The sequence below is a fragment of the Furipterus horrens genome, unplaced genomic scaffold (assembly GCF_987537825.1).
Source record: "Furipterus horrens unplaced genomic scaffold, mFurHor1.1.pri manual_scaffold_13, whole genome shotgun sequence".
NCBI lineage: Eukaryota > Metazoa > Chordata > Mammalia > Chiroptera > Furipteridae > Furipterus > Furipterus horrens.
Genome location: NW_028327183.1, coordinates 12,550,671 through 12,573,865, shown reverse-complemented (window position 1 = coordinate 12,573,865; position 23,195 = coordinate 12,550,671). Strand labels below are relative to the sequence as shown.

Sequence of the window (23,195 nt, the reverse complement as noted above, 5' to 3'; positions counted from 1 at the left end):
CACGCCTCCCTTTCCCGGGAGAAAGGTTTTCTAGATGCTAGAAGAAGCCCTGTTGCTTTTGCTGATAATGCAGCAGGAATTTCACGGGCCATCGCACTGCTATTAAGAAATTGCATCTTTTAATTATTTAATAATGCCATCCCTGCTTGATGACTGGTTGTCACTAAGGGGTGGGGAGTGGAGAGTTGTTCCTGAAACCCTGCCGCTGGAGGGTATAGATCTGCCTAAAGTCTGCCCTCCCATTTTCCCCGAAGAAATCGTGTTCGGGTGGCTCTGAAATCTTCCCTTGTTTTCTTTTTCCGATCATTCCTATTGGTTTCAAATGAGGCAGGGAGTAAGTTTTCAGTTTAATCACAGGGAAACCAGGATAATTAATCTGGCAAGAGGCTGGATCAATTTCTTTATCATTTAGGCTCGCAGCAGACATCGATGATGTTGCGGAGTGTCTAGATTTTCTGGGGATGGGGATAAGAGGTGTTCTTAGAAGCGAGGACCCACCAGCGTCGCATGAGCGCCTAGGCCATGCTGGGTTTTGAGCGCTAGGAGAGAAGAGAAGGGGCTGACCTTCATTTCATTAATCCTGGGATTATTTTTCCTACAAATACCACAGAGACACCAGAACTCAGAAGTAGTCACTGCCCAACCTCAGCTGCAGGGAGCCTGGTCTTCCTTCCGTAGAACAAAGGAATAAAAGTTGTGAAACAAAGGGACGGAGTTGTGGCCAATACCAGAGGGACCCCAAGCTCCTGGTCACTGAAGTTTATTAACGGTGAGATCTGATTCAAAGTTTTAGAGTTGACTGGTGGGCCCTGGAATTCAGACCTCCAAAATCCTGCTTAGTACAAAGGAATGTGAGGAGTTTTCAAGAGTGGACCAGGGGAAGGCATCTGAGAGACAGGGGAACTTCGCTTGTGTGAGAATTATCTTTACCTCTTGCTTTTGAAACATTGCAAATCAGAGCATCCAAAATGTCTGGCAGCCACACTTCATTACTACTAATAATTATTTCTATTACTATTAATAACTATTAATGTTATTTTAGAGTCTGCATAAGCAGGCCATTTATTACATTATTGGAAAAAAGAAATCACCCCTATCCGACCCCTGGGGGAAGGGAAATGAGGAGATGCATTGGAAGGACGGACAGAATAATCAGTTGAGGCCCAGACATGTAGATTTACTCAAACTGGGCTTATTGCTGACTAGGAAAATAGGCTTTTAAAATAGTTCAAATTGAAGCAATGGACCATCTTGATAGCACTTCAGAATTTCCCTTATGTTCAACATTCTTATCAGAACACCAGGCAGTAAAATTACTAGAAACCTAAATTCTATTTTCAATTAAGATGCAATCTTGTAGTTTTTCTTTCTTTTTTTTTTCTTCTTTTTCTTTTTAAGTTATGGCTCTATTTTTCCTATGACCCAGAACTCATGTTTTCTCTTTGCAGTGGTGGCTGTGGATATGTATGTTTCATTGTTTATTCGTGCGAGGAGGAGGGGCAGGGCTGGAGAGAAGTGCCATGATTTGGGGGAGTACGGATCAATTTCATGCTTCTTTAATTCACTTGTCTTCATAATTCATGGTTTTTCTTCCACTTTGAAAAGAATTACATGGCGGCTTTGTACAGATTCTGGTTTGGGGAACTTCGTCTGGGAAACGCCATGACTTTGACCTCAAGACTGGATTTACAATGCCAGCGCTCCAATCCCTTGAGCGGAGTGTGTCTCCGAACCTTGCCTGTGACCATCTGTGACTTACAAAGTTGACAGTTTATGTAAACTTTAATCTGTGAGATTCAAATCTATTTTCAGAACCATCTAAACAGATCTGCAAATCTCACTTCGGTCTTCCTTCATTTTCAGCACATACACAGGGGTAGGCAAAAGTAGGTTTACAGTTGTTTGTATGAGAAAGAGACATACAGGTTATGATTATTCCAATGGCTTTGTTAACTGTGTTTTGCATATTCGCAATGTGAACCTACTTTTGCCCATCCCTGTAGGTAGACATGTTCAAGAAGCATAATCATTTAATTTGTTTATTTTCAATATATTTTTTTTACTGTGCTCACAGGCATACTTAATAAATAATAATTGAATAACAGTGGCTTCTAGAGTTTAAAAGTAGGTGGCAAATGGTTTTTTTTTTTGACTGTCAAGTTTGCAGAATGACTGAATTCCTAGGTTTTCCCCCTAGAATATTGAGCAGTGTGTAAATGTCCCAGCCAATGATTTGAGAGATTGAAATGTGTTTGGGATATTTTTCCTCCTTATTGAAATTGGTAATTGTTTCATAGAAAGTTAGTTAATTTGTCAAGAAGCCTCATTCTAGATTTGCCAAGCATTGTGAGTTGCCAAACCTTTCCAAAGCAAAGTTATTGCCCCTGAAATATGTACAGATCTTTGGTCTCTATAAATCTGTGGTTTAATTGATTGGAGAAAGAACATCAACAGGTCTTTTAAAAAGAAAGAAAAAAAAAAAAAGCTGGAGAAAGTTAGCCAACTTCTGGTGCACCAGTCGGAGAAAGAGTCAGCTTTTCCATACGGATTACTGGATAGCCATCCACAGCCTCCTCAGTGGGCAGGAGGGACTAAAGAAAACACTCGAGGAGGATAATTAGACATCTTTCTGCTGTAATTTTACCCTGACATTGAGAGCCTTGTGCGTCTCTGGAAATGCGCTCCTTCGCGGAAGATTGCACTTCTGGCCACTAGAGGGCAATGGCGCCCTTCTCCAGGCTTCTGCATGGGGCCCATCTGCTTTTGAGGGCACCATGAAAAGCCGCTTTGTTACCACCAGCCTTGTCGGGGCCTCTCAGGAGAGACTGAATTCCATCTCGTTGTGGTTCAGGCTACTGCTCGAGCAGTTTGTCAGGATCAACATCTTTCTAGTCGGTGGGTCCCGTTACCTTCAGCCTCTTCTTCCCACCTTGGAGTTGACTAGAAAGTTGGAAAATTTTGTAATTTGAGATTGAGCAGAGGCGGGTGGGGGCTGGGCTGTCTCATAAACAAGGTCAGCTCTCACTGAGGCAGAAATCTCACCGAGGATTTTCTGGCTGCTTTTTTTTTTTGTCCCCCTGCTAGAAAGAGCATCATTTCAGACTCCGAGGGGAAGGGAATGGATAAAGAAGAGAAATACTAGTGAGATTGCTGTGATATCATTGCCTATACTTTCAAGAGGTTTTGAAGACATCTGCAAGACATTTCTAATTTGCTAAAAAATAAAAATAAAAATTTAAAAAGTAACAGTTTGAGCTTTGGTAAACACTTCGGGGCATGGAGTTTTAATGTAACAGTAAATGTTTTCCTATTACCTTTAAACCATTCTTGACACTGTAGTACAAAACCTAATGAGCAGAGAATAAAATTTAATTCAAGATTGGTCCTCATGCACTGGAGCTAAATCATTTGACTCTTTTTTTCCCTTCCTCAGTGATATGGAAATTACTGCTTATGATTAAATTGCATATTTCAGGCTGCACAGATTTATATTTGTTACTGTTTGATAGTGTCATTATGAAAGTTCAGAAGAAGCATGAAAAAAATGCTATATTATAATTAAGAGGAAAGCTCTATTTTAAAAATAAGTACTGTCGTAAGTGGATTCTTATTTGTGTCTTTTTTTTTTTTTTTTTTTTAACTGAGTGCAGTTGCCCCCTCCCTGAATCAGCAGAGGAGTCCTTGGCAGCTCTGACTATAGTGGAATGACCAGGCAGTTGATAAAGAAGGAATCAATGCAAATAGATTAAGGGGGAGGGGGTATTCAGTAACTCAGTGGAAAGTAAGACAGTGTTTTGCAAACCAGTGCTCATTTACCACTGGACGGTTCATCTCATTTAAAATTTTTTCATTGTTATTTCGTTTAATTGGGCGCGGAGAGCTGCAAAGTTTGGAATTCTTATTGAGATAAAGCATTGTTCCCATAGCCTATATGGTCAGGGTTTCTGCTCAGGCAAAGCCTCTGGGACACTGGGACACCGAGTAAAACAGGAGTATGAGAGAGAAGAAGAGAGGGAAGGAGGAAAGGGAGGGAAGGAAGAGTGAGACCTAATGATGCTGATTCCCATGGCAGGTCAAGTACGGGTCTCTCTCCTCTGTCCTCTGTCCGCTCCCCTCTCCTCTTCCTCTTCCTCCTTCCCCTCCTTCTCTTCCTCCTCCTCTTCCTCCTTCTTTACCCCCCCCCCCCATTTAGACCACGTGAGGCGCTGAATCCAGAAAGTTGGCATAAACAGCTTCATAGGCCACCGGTGGCCGTGGCCAGGGCCTTATTCTGTTGCCTTCTGGCACTGACTGGGCGCTCCTCAGAGGCTATTGTGAATAAGCCCTGCCTTTCTCTCCATTTTTCCTGGTTGCTGCAAGTGAAGGAAAGTCTTCATTCACTTCCTCCACTATCTCCCTTATTTGTCAAAAATCATCCTGGCATGGCCCTTTGCCCTGGCATGAAGTCACATGTTAAGGTTATATCCCTACTTTCTTTGAAGAAAATGGCTTCAGGCTCAGCTTCTTCCCTGATATGATGTTTACCTAACATAGCAACAGGAGTGGTGGAAGCTCCTTCTTGATTTTACTTGAAGATTCACGGAGGTCTGTTTTCAGCCTTCATTAGGCTCCGTCAGGGGGAGCAAACAGTGAGAATTTAGAGGAGCATCCCTGCCATCGATGCATGGATGAAGGCAGGCACGGACTCACCAGGTCTAATGGCTGTGCACCACCCGTCGCATAGGTCTCTGGGAATGTGCTCCCCTGTTCACATCCTGAAGCTTAGGCCCATTTCCAACATCCCTGAGCCTGAACCAGCCCTTCAGACCTGCAGGGAGCATTGCCAAGTGGCCAAGCTAAGATTAGGGGGTTTTCTGCCATTCACCATGAGTTTTAAAATATGGCATTGCCCTGGCTCAATGTGGCTCAGTGGACTGAGCGCCGGGCTGTGACCCAAAGGGTTGCTGGTTCCATTCCCAGTCAGGGCACATGCCCGGGTTGCGGGCCAGGTCCCCAGTAGGGGGCGCGTGAGAGGCAACCACCCAGTGCTGTTTCTCTCCCTCTCCTTTTCCCTCCCTTCCCCTCTCTCTAAAAATAAAGAAATAAAAACTTTAAAATATGGCGTTACAATATTATTTATCTTGATTACTGAGGTTTGTTTTCTTTTACTTTTTGTATTTCCTTATACTTCGTGCTTACCTGACTCACCTGCTTCCAGCCCTGCCTGGCATTTTGATCCTTCCCGATTCCAGCCCCACTACGTAGTGTATGACTGAGAATAAGCAACACGACTCCTCTAAGGTTCAGTGCCTCCCTTGAAAAAATGGAGCTAATCACAATACCTGTGTCCTAGGATTGTTGTAAAGATAGAACCAGAACGCAGAGTGATGCCGCTGCATGATAAGCACTCAGTAAATGCCCTCTGGGATTACATTTTATAGCCTAATGGTGGCGGGTAGCCGTTCTTCTTTAGAATTATTAGGCCGGAATCCTGTCCTCCACATTTGCTTTTAGATCAAGGCCTCTCCCAATTAGGATGAATTGTTTAGTAGTGCCTGCCTTTTTAAAAAATATTTTATAAGTTTAAGTGATCCATCCCTCTTCCATTTAAAATATTCAATACGCCGTTGAGATGGTAGAGGTAATTATGGCTTTTGAAAAGTGCCTGGCTCCTACCTTTGCATTTCCTCTCTGTTCAGTTTTACATATGGGTTTCTGTGATATGTCGCCTGGAAGTGATATCTTACTGGGAGTGTTTCTAAGCAAGGGATGCTGAGATATTCATCTCAGGGCTTGCTCTCATTGAAAAGGGACTCATTACTGTTCCAGACCAGCCTCAGTGACACTCAGTCTCTTGATAAGTCATCACCATCTCAAGTCTACTCCTATTTGTTTTTCAGGTAAACGTAGCTGGGGACTTTAAGGGGGTTGAGCAGTGAGTTTTGACTCGTGAAGAGACTCCAGCGGAAGAAGCCTGTGCCGGCCTTGTCTGTGGCCTTCCTCAGGCCCCGTGAAAGCGCCGTGGCTTGGCTTAGTGTTAAAAATAACAGCAGCCCTCAGCCCCATGCAGCCCTTAATGGCTTTCCAACTGTTTTCACATCCAGTATCACAGTCAGGCCGGGCTTTCTGAGGCTCTTGGACCTTCCCGGTTGTCCTGCTGCGTCCCATCTGCAGCCTTCTTGTGTCATCTGAGCACACTTTGCAGTGACAGGAAATGTCTGCCTGTATTTGTCTGGAAAAAGGGAGGGGAGAGAGCCAACTTCCTGAGACGCTGCTCTGTGCTGGGCTGCGCCTGACACCTCCTGCATCCTGTGCAGTCAGTCCGCGGTGGGCCAAGGTGCGCTTGTCGCCGGCTCACAAAACGGGGAAACTAACGCTGGTCTGAGAGCGTGAGGCTGGAGGACGGAGAGTGGGCTGTCCACGCCCGTGACGGCACACGCCCACCCGTTTTCGCCTAAGTGATGCAGCCGCAAGCCCGGGTGCCCCAGCTTTCTGGAGAAGAGCGGCCAGGACGAGAGCTGAGCTGCCTGCTCCGCCTTGTGCCGCTGCAAGAACTCAGATCTTATCCGTAAAACGAGTTTCCGAGACCTTCTGGTCTAATTCCTCTCGGCAGGTTTTCTGTTTGCCGTTCATTCTACAGCTTCTTTTATTTGTTTGTTTGTTTATTTACTTTTAGAGAGAGGGAAAGGAGAAAGAGAGAGAGAGAAACATCAGTGTGTGGTTGCCTCTCACTTGTGCCCCCAACTGAGGACCTGACATGCAACCTAGTCATGTGCCCTGACTGGGAATCGAACCAGTGACACTAGGCTTGCAGGCCGATGCTCAGTCCACTGAGCCACAGCAGCCAGGGGTCTACAGCTTCTTGACGTCCTGAGGACAGCCTGCTAACTACCTGCTGGGTAACCCAGGCCATCGGGTGACGCAGGAACTCTGTTCATTAAACTCTCCTGTGGAAGGAGGCGCTTAACGTACCCCTCTTCTGTAACTTTCTCCCAATAGCTTCACTTTGTCACAGCTCCACATCACAGTTTCCTTTTCCAGAGGTGCCCACATTTGAACATCTGTGTCAGATAAGAGTGACAAGCCAGCATTTGCGGAGCACCAAAGAGTTTCAGGGACTCTGCTGAGAACGGTCCATGTATCATGAGACGATGTCCCTGTAAGCTGGTAAGGTGATGGCTAGATAAAACAACAACAAAAAACCAACCCTGACATTCCCAGGTTCCATAGCAAAACCGGGATTCCAAGTCAGGCACCCAGAACCAAACTTAACCACTGCGCCAGGATGCCCCGGCACTCGGTGCTGCAGCTCACCCGACGAGCCACGGTTGCCATCCTCATTTCTCCTGTCCGCTTCCATTTCACTTGCCATTGTCCCCTTCACTGTGTGGCTTCTTCAGTTAGGTACCCCATTGCAGGCAATAATGACTGCACGGCATACTTTCTGTAATGAGGGCTGGACATTCTACTTGCCAGGTAGGATGCTTAGGAATCAGAGGTCTGACATTGTTAGCTGAAATTATCAGCTCTTCCAGTCAACCTTCATGTAGAGATGAGGCTCCGGGGACCCAGAGGGACCGTCATTGCATCCAATCACATGGCAGTTTAGGGGCTGAGAGAATAAGAATAGGGCAGTCTTGGCTCTTAACTCCATCTCCAACCGCTATGTACATGCAAAAAGTGTTTTTTGTTTTCTTTTTTTTTTTTTTTTTAGAGTGCATATAACCTGTGGGCTGATTTTTATTTAAACATATCATTAGCTTGGGGTGTGTGTGTGTGAGAGAGAGGGAGAGAGAGAAAGAGAAAGAGAGAGAGGGAGAGAGAGAGAGAGAGGGAGAGAGAGAAAGGGAGAGAGAGAGAGAGAAAATGTATACCCTCTGTGTCATTGAGCAATAACATTGTGAGACCTCAGTGTGAGGTTTCTCATGAACCTCTATTTGGAAATAATGGTCAGCAAACCCAGTGGCATTTGATATGCCACTTGGTAATACTTCGCAGAGCGTACCACTTAACCCTGGTCTTCAGTGCTGTCTTACTTAACAGTCATCTACTGCTGAAATCTCCATGGCAAGTTTCCACTGATCATGGTGTGAGAATTGTGGGCTCACCTGGCCACCCCCAAGCCTTCACGGGACCTTGTGGCAGGTTGGGGTGGAACTCAGTTTCAGGCCCAATTCTTTGTCACCATCCAAAGTGGTCAGATCACAGGGCTTTCCCTCCGAAAGCAGCCAATATCAACGGTACAGAACATACTAGTTCAGTCAGTAAGAGTCCAGGCTGCATGTAGGAAATATGGCAAGGGAGATGTGGACAAACAGGGCCACAGGAAGGGCAAGTCCCGTCCAGTTCAGTGATCAAGGATGCTCTGGGGAAGGAGTAACAGAATTGCATGCCTGCCTGGTAAGCAGGGACACCCTCGAGGCCACCTAGACCCATGGGTTGTGCCTCCAGGCACTCCGGTTGTGGCTACCATGTGCTGGGGATGGCTGTAGCATCGCTAACCACTGAGCCGTTGGGAATGTCAACTGTTAGAAACACTTGCTTAGATGAAGCCAAACTCCATCTCCCCGAAGGTCATATTCTTTGATACAAGCCTCTGATGTCGTGCAGAATAGAGGTAATTCTTCGCCCACATTGCCATTACTCAGTGTTTAAGCTGTCTTCCATGATGCCTTCTCCCTGGTCTTAACATCTCTGGAATGAACACCCCATTTATTTTCTGCTCCAGCCCTCCTTGGAAGAACTGAAGACAGAAATCTAGTTGGCTAGACTCTAGACTATCAACTCCCTTCTACACACTCCTTTTATTGCAGCCCGAGGCTACATTACATTAGCTTTTATTGCCAGCCACATCACCCAGAGGACTGATGCTCCACAGTTTATTTGTTTATTTGTGCCGCTGCTAAGTCGCATTTCACCACCTGTCCCCATGCACATAAGACATGGTGAGGCACCTTCCATGGCTTCAGAGTCTGGTCCTGCCCCTCTCCAGCTGTGCAGCCCACACATCTGTTTCTCAGTTTCCCTGTAACATTGCATCTGCCTTGCAGGGTGGCTCTGGGATTAAATGATATTGATATATAAAAATGCTTAAAAGTGCACGGAATAGGCTGGCTAGTACTATTATCTGTTACATTCCATATCGCTAGGTTCAGTCCATTGACCCAGTCTCCCAAAACATTTTTAAACTTAAACCTTTGGTCTGTTATCCTGTTCTCATGCTATGGGCTGGCGTACTCAGTCACCAACCCTACTTGGTAAAAACAACAGCTAGAACAAAATTATCTGCATAGAATCAGGGGCGGAAGCTGGTTAAACCACACAGCACACTTTTTTGTGTGTGTGAGTTCTACACCCTGGGTTGTAGTGTTCTACATGCTACTTATAGAGCTTATTTGTCATTTTGTTTTTATTGTTTGTTTGTTTGGCTGAGTAGCATAGGAACCACCTTCTTATGTTTGGAAGAAGAGCCTGCCTTCTGCCCGAGAGGCCTGAAGGGCTAGAGAATTGCTCCTCTCCTGTCCTGGAAGGTAGAACATCAACTCAGTGCTACCTTTCCAGAGTGTCTTAAATTTGGATTAGTATCTAACATACATGGGCACACACAGTCAGTGGCCACAAAGAACTCTTCTGGTTCTGTGGTGGGGTCTAGTGAGTGGTTCTGACTGCCTAGGAGTCTCCCTTTCCTGCTTCTCTAGTCTCCCTGCAAGAAATGTGCTACACAGTGTTTTTGTTGCCTTGAACCAAGGAACCCTAAAGACTTCAGTCCCCTGCATATCCTTGCAAGACTTGGGGAGAAACCTTACCCACTGTGATATTGAGTGGGTATGCACCTTTTGAGTTCCTCTCAAGTGCTGAAGAGAATAATAATAGATAACTAGATGTTGGGGTGTGAGGCAGAGCAGAGGGGAGCCTTTTTGAAAGATTGATTAGTCCAACTGGGGTTGAGCAAGAACTGGGCAAGATGTAGGACCTGGGCCAAAGCCTGGCGCTGTAGCTCAGTAGAGAGGTGGGATTTCCATGGACAGCTAAGGCAGACGACGTGTGGCTAGGTGTGTGACGGGCAATTGGTTTCTTGGAAAGCACAAGGCAGGTTGTGTGGGAAAGGGACCCATGGATACTGGCTGTGGAGCCAATGCAAAATTCCAGAAAAAAAGATCCAGAGGAAGCTAAGGCCAGATTCAGGGACAAGAGTCCAAATTGGATCCTGATCCAAGGGTAATCAGCTAGAAAGTAGTCTGAGCCAAACACCTTGGAGAAGCCAGGTTGGCATCCATAGGAACTCTCCAGGCATTGATGTAAGATGCCTCCATAAGAATGGGCAGATGGCCTCCAGTCACATCCCAGTGTTTGTAAGGGACAGTTCCCATTCTCTGGCAGCGTGGCCTCTGTGTTGGCCCAAGAATGGGACGATCAAGTGAAACGTTGGCAGTGCTCGCCCAGCTGGGTGAGTTGGGGAAGCAAGGACAGCTAGGTAAGTGCTTCCTGTGCATTGGGTCCCCTATCGTCCCAGGACGACTTTACTGACCACGTTTGGAAGGAATCAGCATCACCCTTCCAGTGAGTGAAGCCTTCAGGGGACGCTCAGGGCTTCAGAACTTCTGAGACACAGTAGTCTGTCTAAGAGGCCAGGTAGTTGAACCACAGAACGGCTTTGATTTTTGTGGTCAATGTAGCCTCTTGCACAGACCTGACCCGGTCATCGCCCAGCTGCACAGATCTCTCGGAGTCGTGCATTTTAATTTCTATGTGACACTCTCTGGTGGGTCACAATGGTCACAAATCCAGACCACAAACCACAGAGGACTACCCGGCATGGGCGAGGCTGGCTGAGCAGCTGTATCAGTAGTCACCTACTTTCCATTGTCTGCATATTAAAGCATGCATATTTAAAGGCTTTAAATATTTAACAACATATTTAAAGGTTTTATAAAATATTTCATCAACAGTATCAGCAAAACTGTATTTAAATTCCAAACCCAAATTGAAAATCAGGGTTCATTTATGCAAACAATTCCAGTTCACAACACTTTGCTCTAAAATCTCTCAGGAGTCAGGGAGCTCACACTTGAACTGCCTCCTTCCAGTGTATGCGTTCTATGTAGACACAGCTGTAGTATAATATAGTTTTCACTTTTATTATTATTCTTGGAACCTAAGAAGCACTATATAAATGAACTGTCACTGTTAGTATTATTATCTTAGAGTAAAAAATTGCAATTTAGCAGTTAGAGCCGGGCACACTTGCTTTCAAAATAATGCATTGGTGAGTCTTGTATTTTATTCATCACCGTTCCCATTGCAAACATTGCAGAGAATCTTCAACTTCAGCAAATCTCGGCAGTGCATTTGGGAGCATTAGTTAGGAGATTAATGCAGCCTGAGGGACGGATCCCGGGGAATCATTTCAGCTGCCTGCTCCCCATCAACCTCATTTCCATCATGCCCTGCACTGTGATCCGGAGAGAGGCCTGCCTTGTGTTCTTTCCTTAGTAGGTGCAGAACTTTCATCTCACTTATCACGAAAGGAGAAAGATTACCTCTCAGCAAGTTTGTGGCCAATTGCTGACAAATTTTCCTTAACAGGCTGCCCTGTGGTTCCCTCCCTCTAGGCAGACCAGCCTGGCGTTGCTGATAAATAGCCATGTGGCCTTGGGGAAACCAATTAACCTCAGTTTCCTCATCTGTAAAGTGGCCTTTTGGGTCCTTTCCAGCTCTCAGATGGTCTGGCTCTCAGGTCTGCTTCCACAAATCCCTTGGCGTGGTGTTTTCTGACTGTCCCATCTCAGCATTCTAGAGAAGAATGCAGACAAAATCATTGGTATGTGAATGCACAGATTTGTTTTCCCAAACAGAATGCGCCTGCATGTGATAGCAAAAATATGCCTGCAGGGGGATGAGTTTGCGATTCTTTGTGGAGGATGCTGAATGCCAAATTCAGGGCTTTGAACTTGATCCCCTAGGTCCGCGCCAGCCTTCGCAAAGCTTGGAGCAGAGGAGTGATATGTTCAATACTTAACTGAATGATTTCTGGATCAGCATGGAGAATGGATAGAGAGGGGCGGAGACTTGAAACAGGGAAACCGGCAGAGAGAGCAGAGGTGCTGAAGCTGGGACGAGGGTGGTGTAATTACCAAAGAGCCTCTGTACACGGAGCATTGCTGGGCACTGTGCAGACACCGAGCTCAGCAACTTTCCACAAATTATCGCTGCTCATCCCCACTACAACCTCAATGAGGTGGAAGCTGTAAAATTATCCTCAATTTATGAAACGTGCAAACCACGATTCAGGGTAGTTAAACAACTTTCCCTAGTGTTACGCAATTAATAAGGGGACCGGCAGGGATTTGAACAGAGAGATTCCCTGTTGTGTACAGGGAGACAGAATTAAGAGGCCTCGAGGGGTAGGTTCATGAAACTTACTACTGATGGTTGAAGAGGAAATGGGAATGGGTCTGTTGTGAAGTGTTTACTGAGCACACAGGGTTGAGCGTTCCAGAGACTATCTCCTTGCCCAGAAATAGGAGCTCTGAGATCATATGGCTAGACATTTGCAAAGGATTTGAACTCAGGACCTGAAAGATCTAGAAAGTTTTTCCTGTGACTCTTCTAAGGCATCCAAGATTAATGGGTTTTGCCTTTCTCTTCACCGAGGCGGACATAAAGTTGACACTGAGTATTATGTTTTCTCCAATGTGTACATAGAACTTAAATATTTAAAAAGATGTGTTAGGCAGAAAAGAGGTTGTGTTTCCAAGATCGTGTTCTTTCTTGAACTTTTGGTTCCTGTCCAGCCATGGTGTAGAGGAATTGAAGATGTCACTAAGTGTCACAAAAGAACATTTATTTTGCACCCTGGGCTTACAGTGTATTTCTAAGGGGTGTTGAGAAAAGATTTATAAACTCAGGCTTTGTCTATCAGTGGGTGCGGTCTGTCCACTTGTACAGACCATGACCTTGTACAATGTGTATAAAAGGTGGAAGGAAAGTCACATTGCAGCTGCTCTGATGCACATTAATAAGGACCCAGGGTCTGAGAGATAAGAGAATCATCTACACTGGATTTTAAGAGGACATTAAGAAGCATCACATGTGTCACTTGAAGCTAGGACTTCAAAACAAATGGAGTTGCACACATCAGCTTGGCAAAGTCTCGTTCAAAGAGACAAAGGCCACAGGCCTCCGTGCTTTGTATTTCTCTCTCCGCTCTAATGTTCTTGGAGCATTTTCATCTGTGCAGCACTTGATCCATCCTGTTACCCATCCCTTTGTTGTTAACCAACTCACCGGGGGGCAAGAGCAAACTGGCTTCCCTTGTCTGGATTCAAGTTTTCTCTTCTGTAGAAAAGGGTTAGAATGGAAAACTGTTTCCCCCCAGGAGAGATCTGGAAGAGCGGCCGAGCTCTATTTTAAAAGTCCGAAAAGAAGTTCAGATCACCCTGCTTAACCCAGAGAATACATGTGTGATTCTGCTCTCAACACCTCCCCTGGGGTTCAGATTTTTATTTGGACAATGAAAACCAAATTGATGGTAGGCTCTTGGGAACTCAGAACTTAGTTCTCAGTTCTGGCAGAGAGCCTCCCTAACCAGTCTCCTGACTCATTTAAATTCACGGTTGTAAACACAAAGCTTTGTGGGTAAGAATGTGAATTGATTAAATTTACGGAAATAGCATCAGCCTTCAAGGATTGCTTATCTTTGCTTAATGTTGGAAATATTGATACTGTCTCTAAGTATTGTTTCCCTTGTTTTCACATCTGCATGGGAAATGATTCGATTAGCTTTTTATTTTTTAGAGGGTTTCCTTCTGTGGATTTGGATGGGCTTGGCCCACTGGAAGTGCCTTCCTGTGCTGCATGGATTGGGGTGCACAGTAGAGCTATTTGGGAAATGGTACCGTGACCTGCACTGGGTTCCTCCTCTCAAGGTTCAGCTGGGTTTGCTGTGGGAGAGCCTTGAGGATGTCACTCCAATGGGAGAAATTGTACTAATGCAGCTTTAATTTTCATATCCAATTGAACAAGAAATGAGTTTGTGGGAAACAGTCTTGTCTAGTGCCGAGGTGCCAGACTGGCTCATTCCTGGAGGTGACTCTTACTGTGTGAGGTGACCTTGTGCCCTGGGGCTGTGTAGATGGAGGTCATCCAGGCTGCTGGACCCAGTTGTACCCCCTGGGGAGCTCCCGGGGCCATTCCTGGCAGCGGCTCGCCCCGGCTGGGCATATTCCCTGGTCTCCTGCTGTATCTGGCTCAGCCTCTGCCTCCTTCCTGCTGCTCTGCCGGAACCCCGACCAAAACTAAACCAAATTAAAAACAACAGCAACAAAAAAAACCTCCATAAAACAAAAAACAAATGAATGCTTTTTGTATAGTGCATTCTCTCTGAAATTTATGCTTTACCTTAAATAAAAACTATAGTGTCTTAAAGCTGGGTCTGCAAGGGTGGGCCTGGAAGTCCAACGTGGTTTGGGGAAGCTGAGAAGCCCTTAGTCACTCATTACACACTGAATGTGCACCCAGTGATTTTGAACCTGTTAGTTCTCTGTGAGGCCAAAATTCTTCCGGCTTCATGTTTCATAGGTTAACCTTTGAATACATTTCCCCTAAACATTCAACAATTCTTACAGCATCTAGAATACCACCAGTACATCCAAGTTTCCAAATCCATCCTAGGATTCTTCTCATCTTTTGGGGTCTTTTTTTTTTTTTTTTAAGCGAATGGGACTCAAAGTGATTTAAACCCTGTATCTTCCCGATGCTCTGTTGTGCCTTCACAACAATACTAAACATGTGTCCTTCCTCACTGATCTTGGTATGTGCCATAAGTTCATTGCCTCCTTCAGTTCTCCCGACGACAAGGGAAGGCTGATCGGAGTATGGAGCAGAGATTGACAGCTCAGGTGAATAAGGAGTTCAGGTCCCACTTCCACCACTTTTTAGCTGTGGCCAGCTTTTATGCTTCAGCTTCCTCATTTATCCCACTGGAACCTACAAAGATCCAAGTGAGTACTTAGTGAGTTAGAAGTATAGTATTGATAACATTTGGGTTCTGGAGAGAGGAAGTGGAAGTGCAGTGAATGTCTACATCTTACTCTGGGTTATACAGCTAGTGAGTAACAGTATGGAATTTGTATCCAAGTTCAAGGCCTCCACACCCATTCTTTCCTTTTCGGTCGCTCTACTAAAGTTTACTAAACTGTTGTTTCTTCATTCCGCACCAAACCCTCACCTGGATGTGACAGGGAATAGCTTTCCATTGCTTATGAAGCTTTCATGCTTCACTTTTAAAGAAATGGACATAAATAATGCTCTCTTTCCCAGCATGAGTTATATTTGCATAGCTCTTGAGGATGTTAAGAACTAAATTTTCTCCACCAAATTCTTTGTTTTTGAGCTTCTGTATGGTTATAATTGAAGTTTCAGCATGATAGCTCTCCAAGACAGTGCTGTTCAATAGACATATAATAACACAAGCCTCATATGTGAGCCCCACATCTAATTTAAAATAGTCTAGTAGTCCAATTAAAAAAGAAAGAAACTAAAAAGGAACTAGGTGACATTAATTTTGATAATGCAGTTTCCATTAAGAATGGATTTTTTCCCTTGATAAGACGAATTTGCTCTTATGGAAGGACATGGAATTGCTTTCTCATAAACATAGCAGTTGTCCATCTGCCTTGCATATCACTGATAAATGCCTTTCCGGTGCAAGGGTCCCCTGGTTGTCCTCTCATTCCAACTGCCTTAAAGTCACTGTCTCTTAGTTGTTCTTGAGATACTTTTCTTTCTCAGAAAAGAGACACTTTTTCTTAGTTTCCTCGGTTGACCACTTACCTCGGCTTTTTCTCTTAAATATTGGGGAGTATCGGTGTCTTCTCCCTCAGTATCTTCTACCAGGCATCTCCTCCTATTACACTTGTTCCCTGGGATGATTCAGAAACGTTATAGCATCATCTACCATCTTAATTAACACTGTTACCTCTCAGGCTGCATTCCAAACTTAGCAAACCTTTACATATGATCCTTTTCCTGTATTCCATATTTCACTGGTATCAACATGGTCTACCAAGTTATCTAAACAGAGGCAAATGAGCAAAGAAACATATGCCTTGGGGGCCTCATCTTTGAGACCTCATATCTAGTCAACTGCTAGATACTATGGATTTTATTTCTGACTTTGCTCTTACAGTAGTGCATCCATTTTCCTAATTTTGCTTTTGTCTCAATTTTGTCCCGTGTCATTTCTCTTCTGAGATTTGAGATTCATCCTTATTCTCCTACTTTCTCTTCTTGCTTCCTTCCTTGGATCACAGCCCTCTGACCATCTTCAGCTCCAACACTGGTTATCAAAAAGTAATGAGCCCTGGCTGGTGTGACCCAGTTGGTTGGAGCATCATCCCATAAACCAGAGGGTAACAGGTTCAATTCCCAGTCAGAGCACATACCTAGGCTGCGGGTTTGGTCCCTAGTCTAGGCACATACATGAGGCAAATGATCAGTGTTTCTCACATTGATGTTTCTCTCCCTGTGTCTCTCTCCCTCCCTTGCCCTCTCTCTAAAATCAAAAAGCATGTCCTCAGGTAAGGATAAAAAAAGGTATAATGAGTATATGTTAATGTAGAACTGACTATTTCTCTTAAAAGTGTAAGAATACATTTGACCATACCCAGCTCTCTTGATCTTGTCTGTTCTCTGTGTTTGGAGACATCTGTGTATGTATACAGCCAGTAGTTGTGATTCTGCCTTGAAACTCACTGTGATGCCACACTGAGAAGCAATACAGCAGACTGGAAAGAACTCAGGATGGGGCTGACCTGTACTCAAAGCCTGGCTCTGCTGTGTAGAGCTGTGTGAATGTGTCTATGCCTTACCTGTGCTGGAGATGATAATACACTGCCTCCTAGGTTTGGGGAGGTAGACCTTTGTGCAGCGAACAGCAACATAGCTACATGCATACATAGATATATGTTTATATGTTGCAAACACACACACAGCCATACAGTAGTGATTTTAGCAAGCGCTCATTTATCCAACAAAATATCGACTACTTCCTGTGCCCCAGTGCTAGGTCCTAGGCATACAGACATAAAATTATCCTAGTCCTTACCCTCTAGGTGTGAATGGTCAGTCTGGAGGAGGGGAATCTAATTACATAGTCAATTTCAGTATGTTCTGATAGGTGCTGTAATGCATGCATTTAGAACCCTGGAGTCTCTTCAATGTTGAATAACTGAAAGCAAAGATAATTACCTAGAAGTCTTCTTCTTTGAATATATGCTCCTCGGATAGACCATGGGGCCAACTCTCCCTTAATAAAAGGATGACTGTGTGTCAGGATTCAGCTAAAGCTTCAGGCAGGCGGCCAGGAGAAAGGTGATTGGATTCCCAGTGACTGGCCATGTCAAGGCCTCCAACAGTCTGGCCTATTTACTTGTCCATTTATTTATGGCCTTTCCCGTCCTTGAGAGGAGTTGAAGCGGCCTTCAGAAATACCAGCAATGCACTGAGATTTCAACAAAGGAAGTGTGAGAAAAATTAGGGTGATGGAAAGTAAGGGTAAGGCTGAAAGACACAGGAAAGGGCTTCACGGAAAAGCGCACCATAATTTATGACATAGAGCATCGTTTCCTAGTAACTAAAGCACCTAGAGAAACATCAAGAACTATGCACCTGCCACAGAATAAAACTGCATGCATGTCCAGGTGAGACAGAACAGTCCCCGACACTGATGCCACTATAACTTCTGCCCAAGAACCTGATGAAGAGATAAGTGCTTTTCAGTTACCTGAACATGAACAGAAAACTACACATGATATATCTGCATTTACATACAGGTATATGTATCTAATCTATTTATAAATGCATCTCCAGGGTTTCGTAATTCAAGTTAAAGGCCCAAGCATGTTACTTCAGCTCAGTAATCAAGATTCTTAGAGAGTGGCTGGCGTGGAATTGAGAGGATCCTGTCTCAGCCCATCCCCTCCCAATTCTCCATGCTCCTTTAACACGGGAGCCAAAATGATATGGACTAGAAAGAGGGGGATATAATCAGGTGACCCAGAGCTGCTGGCTGGGCTCAGAGCCACTGAGAGCCCTGAGTTTCCAGCACCTCGGTCACTCCTGGTCTCTAGTGACTGCAGACAGGGAGGGCATTTTCCTATGTGGCCTCAGTGTTTGCCTTCCTGGCAGTGGGTCACTGGCCTTTGGGTCTCAGAAATAAATAGTGAACAGGTATGGCATCCGAGGTGGGTTTCTGGCCTCTGTCCTCCCATGAATGTCTGAGAAGAAAAGCATTTTGCTTTTGACACTACTGGAAGTTTGAAGAATCTTTTGCAAAGCTCATCACATCATGTCTTATATGGCATTCTTTTTATTTATGTCTTTTCCTCTAAGGAAAAGTCTCAAGATGGGAAACCATGTCCACTGTAGAATCATGGACAATGGGTCTGTGCATGAATGGACAAGAGCCTGTGATTTGAGCTGAGTTACAGGAAAATTCTGGAGACACATCCGTGGACTAGGTGAGTGGACACCTGGCGCTTGCTCTGGGCTTGGTCACGTAGCTGTGGCCATGTGTTCCAGGTGTCCCTCCCAGTAATAATAGTTACCCCATTGTTTTTAAGGCTATTGTACAAATAGCTGTATAAAAATGGTATTGTGTGTAGGGAGGGCTTGGAGAGCGCCAAAGACAGCCAAAGCAAGGGGTGCCTATCAGTTTGTTCCAAAGCATCTTTATCTTCCTGAGCTCCTTATCTCTTTGCATCAGGCACAGAGGTGCTGTCATTGGGCAACTGGGAAGGAACACTGGCCAGGGAGTCAGAAATTCTGAATTCTCAGCCCGATTCTGTCATTATTAGTTAAACACTGGGCATCTGTTTACGTATTTTTGAAATACTGGAGCTAAATGGGGTGACTTCTAGGAACCCTTCCAACTGTGAAGAACTGCAATATTTATCACAATAGAGATGTGTAACTGAAGAGGACAGACCCTGCCACCCATCGAGAGTACCGGTGGGAGATGCAGAGCATCCAGGATAGGTCAATCTCAGGTTGGGGTTATTGTCGTAAAGGAAATAAGCAAAGTTTTATAATAGAGAGGTGACCTGGGAAGACTTCTCTGAGGAGGTGACATTGTTTAATCTTTTTCTTCATCCTTACAAACTAAGCAGTTAAAAAGACATCTGAAAGAATAGTTTTGTCCTTTTCAAATTCACCACAGTAATAGCAGTAGAAGACAGAATTGATTTAAGAGAGACCTCCTGCCCTAAATTCTTTGTGAAATGTGCCCGGGTATAAAGAAATGAAAATAGAGAAAATTCTTTGTACCATAATTAAAAGATGCATTTATAGCTCTGGGGCTTAATACAGAACTTATTTTTGGAAGATTCTTTTTTTAATTAAAAAATTTTTATGAGTTTATTTGAGCCTAATGAATTGATAGAGAATTACTAAGATGCATCAGTCATTTCAGTGCATGTTTACTGAGCACCTACTATGTGCCTGAGCTTAAGCAGAAAACTGAGGATAGGGTGTTTAATTATCTACAATCTTCCTGAAGAAAAGCCTACAGGGAGAAGAGGTAAATAGAAATAAATATCTCCCTTTCATTAGGACAATGGTGGCAGGAAGGGATGTAGGATGTTCTCAGGGGCCTTGGTAATGCTACCGATTTGCTGCAATGCAATCAAAACAGTTCCCAGAAAACACAAAAGATGGATATTTGGGTGAAAAATATACCACCCAAATTTTAAAGCCTTGATGTTATTTCTGCAGAAATTTTACAAGTTTAATCTCATGTTTTTTTTTGTTTTTTTTTTTTCTGGAATTAATATTAAAGAAATAACAAGATGTTATAAAAAGTAGATGCACAGAAGTATAAAAGAATACTTCAATGCCTCACGGAGGTGCTTGGTTGAATAAATAATGGCATATTTTTACGATGGACTCTTAACTGTCACTGGCGGCATTAACGAAGAAGCTGTAGCTACACGGACCTGTGCTCCCCATTAAATGTTAAGAGGTACAACGCGGGCCATTGAATGATCTGTTCAGTGTGATTTCAGCTTTCTACATACACACAGTGGAGGAATGGTTCTGAAACACCAGCCGCAATTATGAAGGGATGGCATCATTCATTATTTTATTTTAAATTTTATTCATTTTCAGTTTTTTATTACTGCATGTTAGTACCTGAGAAAGAAACACATGGAAAATAAGCTGAAACCTGTATATTCGGAGAAGAATGGAAATAGTGGCTCCTTCTAGTTCCGTCTGTTTCTGATGAATTATTCGTCTGAAACAGAAGCTAAACCTTGAATTTAAAAATAAACTTCACATTTTGTTTTCAATTTTAAGCTTTTGCTAATTGCAGCTTATTTTTACAGTCCACGTTTTTTTTTTTTCTTTTTTTTCTCTCCAAATTTAAATGAATCAAGAATAGAAAGCATACATGAATTTAGAGAACCTGGCTTTATCGTGTGTTTCCACTGGCACTTGGGAAGAACTGAGGGGAAAGGAAGGCAGATCTCTTGGCAATTAAAAGGACCTCAGCACAGCCATTTTATAGCTGAGAGCGCTAAGGATTAAAAATGAGGGGTGGTTTGTCCTGGTCACATGAGTGCTTTATTGGGACTTTAGGCATCATCATGGTCGAGGTCAGAAGAATAAGGCTAAAACGTGTTGGGTCCAATTTTCACTGTTATGTGGTTGGCGGTGATAGTGGCATTGGTGTTGATGGTGATCATAGTGTTCAGAGCTAGAATGAGGACCAGGGGCCATGCTTCAATGCGGCTGAGTGGCCCTTGTAAGAGTGTAGAACCTCCAGAATACATTCTTCTCGAAGCAGAAGAGCCATGTCAGAAAGGGAGCTGGAAACCCAGGACTCAACCAGGTGGAGGGGAAGGGCTACAGCTGAGCTTTGCTATTCCGTGGAAAATAAGACCGCGTCAGTTTTCAGAATAGGAATGTTCATTCCCTTCTGTAACTTTTAAAATTCATTGTGCATATGTTCTGTGATTAAAAAGTAACAGGCTTTTCCATTTTTCTCATTCTGTTGCAAATTGCGGTCTCACCATGTCACCAAAAAGTTACTGAGCGACAACGATGGGGCGCCAAAACGTGTCCCGTCATTTTCATATATTTTCCGTATTTGGAATGTTAGTGATTAAGTTTTCTGTGTGTTCATTTAACATAATATATTATTACTGAAAATAGATATAATAATAAATGCAAAATGTTGGCTCTAACCGCATATGCTAAACATTTTCACAGCATATGCTCAGTTCTTCATTAAGAGATTTTAAAATAACTTGTATTTAGCAGGAATACATTATCTTTTTTTCAGAATTAATTATATGCTGTTTTGTGTACCATAATTTAAAGTGCTACCCACACTTAATATGTAACACGCCAAAGAAACTATGGTTACAATTCATTAGAATTGGCTTCTTTCCTTTGCAATTTAGTGGCATAATGAATACATAGAACTGAAATGCTATTTGTTACTTGAAGCAAAAGTTACATGAAATCCTGATAACTAACAGTTACAAATCATTCATTTCTTAAAAAAAGAAAAAAAAAATCACAGCATGCCTCAGGAGAATAGAATAAGTCATGAGAGTATCTTATGCATAATTTTTTTACCATTTTTGTGTTAGCTTTAAGAAAAAAATTTTTAGAAGGACTATGAGAACTAGAGGGTAGAAGGGCTTTTAGACCTCTTTTTTGTATGATTCAGAGTGTTATTAAATTGTTTGGTCTGCCCAGATAGATACTGCTTTGAAAGCAAATTATGACTGTGTAGAGAATTTGCTTCTAGGTGTCTACTTCATAAATGCAACACACCTTCTTAAGAATGAATCCCCCAGTCTCAAACAGTGGCTAGAGAGATATTAGTTGTCTGATTCAGTTTCTGCTGCATCCTTCACATGGTCATCTTCTCTTTCAACTATTACGTTATTTTATTTTTTAGCAATGAGGAAAATGCTGCCCGGGAAGGTTAAATCCTCATCTAGAGTAACATAGCTTGTGACTGGGGACTCGGAACTGCAGGAGTCTTGGTTTGGGTGCGGCTGTTACTTGGCCTGCAGGCAGGTTGTTCCGGGTCTCACTTTCACCTTTCATTATTAACAAGAAGTTCTGTAAGGGAGGTCCACATGAGCATATGTTACCTTAACCAAGACTGAAAGGACAAAAGCAATTAAAGTGCCTTGGAAGTGAAATGAAAATCCCAAAATGCAGTTTTCATTTTTGAACTATATCATGACATCTTGACTTTTTTATTGGGAGTGACAGAACCTTAAATAGGACTCATGCTGACCAGGGAGGAGTGAGACGAGCCCTCTGATACCAAGCTGATGGGTGATAAGTCAATCCTGGAGCACATTGGGCAAAGTTTTTCTGGAACCTAAACATAAACAGCCCCACTGTCTTATTGTAGCTTTCTTCTGGATCTCTAGGCTTGGGAAACACTCAGACACACAGAGACTGAGTTAGGGCAAAATATTCTTCTAGGCAATTTCCTGTGGTAGGTACCTAAGTTGTAACTCAGTAGCGCTGTTAAAAATTGCTCATCACATTTTGATTTATTGGAGTCAAAGTGAAAACATGGTACATGACTCCCCCTTAGAGGAAATATTAGTAACAGTTCATTCATACAGCTTACCTTTGAGAAGTCATCCTTTAAATTTATGAAGACTATTTTTAATCCTCGCCCGACAATAAGCTTATTGATTTTTAGAGAGAGAGGAAAGGAGAGAGCGAGAACGTTGTAATATCAAGGTGAGAGAAAAATATCGATCAGTTGCCTCCTGTATGCAACCCAACCAGGGGATCGAACTCACAACCTACGTATGTGCCCTGACTGGGAATCAAACCCACCACTTTTTGGTGTATGGGTTGACACTCCAAACAAGTAAGCAGCCTGGCCTGGACAAAAATATTCTTAATACTATGGAAAGATACGTGTGTTATAGCATTTATCAGCAGATGCTCAATAAAAATTGTGTAAACCACAATCTGTACTTTGAAAAACAAAATGATTAAAATAAGGAGAAATAAATCAACATGGTAACTGATGTTAGCTATCATAGGGTGATAAGATTGTCCATCCATTCATTATCCAATCATTCTGTTTATTTATCCAGTCAACTTTAATTTGTTTTAAACCCGTGTATTTTCAAAATGCTCTCCCATGAGGATTAAAAATTATTAAAAAT

At 43.4% G+C, this 23,195-nt stretch overlaps 1 protein-coding gene across 2 annotated transcripts in view; it reads left to right on the top strand.

Annotated features, from left to right (window-relative positions):
- Positions 1-23,195, top strand: part of CDH11 (cadherin 11) — a 142,563-nt gene that overhangs the window by 1,262 nt on the left and 118,106 nt on the right. Inside the window, exon 1 of one of the 2 annotated variants that reach the window (XM_090261230.1) lies at positions 614-769. The exons of the other annotated variant lie outside the window; for it this stretch is intronic. The gene's annotated coding sequence lies outside the window, so the exon portion shown is untranslated. Of the gene's footprint in view, positions 1-613; positions 770-23,195 lie in introns of those variants that run through there. 2 annotated transcript variants of the gene reach the window in all.